The sequence below is a fragment of the Octodon degus genome, unplaced genomic scaffold, assembly GCF_000260255.1.
Source record: "Octodon degus isolate 3935 unplaced genomic scaffold, OctDeg1.0 scaffold00209, whole genome shotgun sequence".
In the NCBI taxonomy this organism is placed as follows: domain Eukaryota; kingdom Metazoa; phylum Chordata; class Mammalia; order Rodentia; family Octodontidae; genus Octodon; species Octodon degus.
This window is the reverse complement of record NW_004524785.1, coordinates 2,798,677-2,801,226: the sequence shown is the minus strand read 5'-3', so window position 1 is coordinate 2,801,226 and position 2,550 is coordinate 2,798,677.

The following is a 2,550-nucleotide window of genomic DNA, read 5'->3' as shown; positions in this document are numbered from 1 at the left end:
CCCAATTATTTTAAAAATAGTCTAAGCAAGTAAAATGTTTTTAACATCTATCCACTTTGCATACATATAGTACTTAACTTCTGCTGGCCTTTAATTAAATAGAGCTTTAGCTTATAAGACCCACCCTCTATGATCCTTCAGAGCTCTCTGAGAAATTCTGTGCTGGTGGGACATCTCACCTAAACACAGGAGTCCCTTTCCTGAAGGACTTTCCCTTTTTTACAGCCTATACAAGAATTATCCACCAAGGTTGGTGTGTTACTGCTGTTGGCCTTTTTTTGATTACTACCCAAATCCTTTGAACACTGACACAACATCTTTCGCCTGCACCCACAAGAACAGAATCCTTGCTTTTCATTAGACATAAGCTCAGGAGAATGAATACTACATTTCCCAGGGGCTGTGGTGGTGGTGGGTGACGTGGCTAAATGTGATAGGGAGTTAAGCAGAAGTCTTTTAGCAACAGCTTCAAAGAATCTTCCTTGAAAATGACTACTGGAAACTACCTTTTATTCTTTATCTTTTTCTTTGTTTTTTCCTCTCTTTTGCTGGTTGGAATGCAGACAAGATGGTCGGAGTGGAAGCAGCCAACTTAGAACATAAAATTAATTTAGGAGTGCAAACCATGCACAAAGATGACAGAAAGAACCTGATTCTTGAAGATGTTTTGGAGCAGATCTGTCATACTAGTCTTAGATTTCTTGGAAGACATAAACTCCTATTTTGTTTAAGCCATTGTCATTTTATCTTTTTCATACTTCCAGCTAAAATGAAAATAAACTGATATCATTGGATTATATAATAAATACCACTAGTTAATGAAAAAGTTGAGGGTGCAAGTCAAAAGCTCCTATGTGAGTAAGGTGAAGACAAAGAATGATAAAAGAAAAATCTAGCACTTATACCATAAATTTCTCACATCCAATGACGTTCAACTCTTAATCCTATCCTCTTCACTACTGCGTTCAGCCTCTACACCTGTAAAATGGGGTATTGGGAAATACTGTGAGAATGAAGAGAAATAATATATGGAATATTCTCTGCACAGGTTAGAACATAAGCTGTTTTGTAAATATGCTAGACTTTTTTTATCATGGTCTTTAAGTAGACATCTTTCAATATAATCAGCTTAAGCATTTCTCTGTGATTACTACCATTCTTTTACCATGTATCATCTATGGCACTTAATCTGTGTTGTAATAATTTCCTTTCAAGCTATATCAAGGTAGTATCAATTACAAAAAAATCAAAGACCCATCTAATCACAGGAAGGACTTGTTCAAGATGGATTGATGTTTCAAGATTCTTCTCAAAATTCAGATTTAGAGGGTCTCAAGCAATATCTAGAAATCTGTATTTTTCTTTTTTAGCAAGTTCAGGTGATTCTGTCTATCCTCCTTCCCCTCATTCTGCTCCATCATCATCACCATCATGATTACAACCTTGATTTATGCAATTGCTGCATGTTGCCATGAATCTTCTTAAAATTCTCCCCCTTACTTTACAATCACATTTATCCCATTGTCCTTGCCACTTTCTGAAGCAGTCTTGAAAGTCTCCTTTTCTGGGTGTCTATAAGTTATGATAAAAAAAATACTGTGGATGCTGCTGCTATCATCCAAAAAAGAAAGGCAGGCATGCAAGACATTGCAGTGTGCTTTTATCCCTCCTAAGACCCGGATCTGGCACGGCAAGCTGGTGCCCAAAGTCAAAATGACCACCAAAGGGAAATGTTTTGAACTGAAATTTAAGATGTATAATATCATGTTTTGAGATCTAAACAAACACATTGTGAAATGATTACTACAATAATTGACATATCTATTATCTCACCTCAAAATTAAATAGTTTTAATTTGTTTCAGTTAGAAACATTTTACAATAGCATAGATGAAAAAGGTATTAAAATATGCTTATCCTCTCACTCCAGAGACAGATTTAAAACATTAAATAAACACCATTCTAGACAATTTCCTGACATTCCCTGCGAATTTCCATACATTAATACACTTTTTAAAATAAAAAATTGACAATGACATATATAGTGCCATTTACAATTTGCCATTTCACTTAACAGAATGTAGTGGTCAACTTTTCACGTCAATAAGTTTAAATTAAAGTCGTATAATCATATAATTAATAACTTTTGTTTTGTATTTAGGACAGGGTCTGCAGGGTCTACATGGTCTTATTGTGTAGATCAAACTCATAGTATTCTCCTGTTTTCAGCCTCCCAAGCACTGGGATTACAGGCACGTGCCACCATGCCCAGTCTCAGCAGGCCCCAAGGGTGGGGCCGGCGTGGCACACCAGGGATCAAACTCCCAGACCCTGCATCTGCCTAAGCAGGCGCTTTAATCTGCTGAGCTATTTGGCCAGCCCTTAATAACTTTTTTTTTCCTTAATAACTTTTTATATCACCTATTTTCTCCCTTATTTTCCCTCTTACTTCTTTCCATTGTCTATTAATAGTCTTCCTCCTACTTTCACGTCATCTTTTTTACATTCCACGTGTTAGGGAAAACAGGCAGTATCTATTTTTATGAGTATA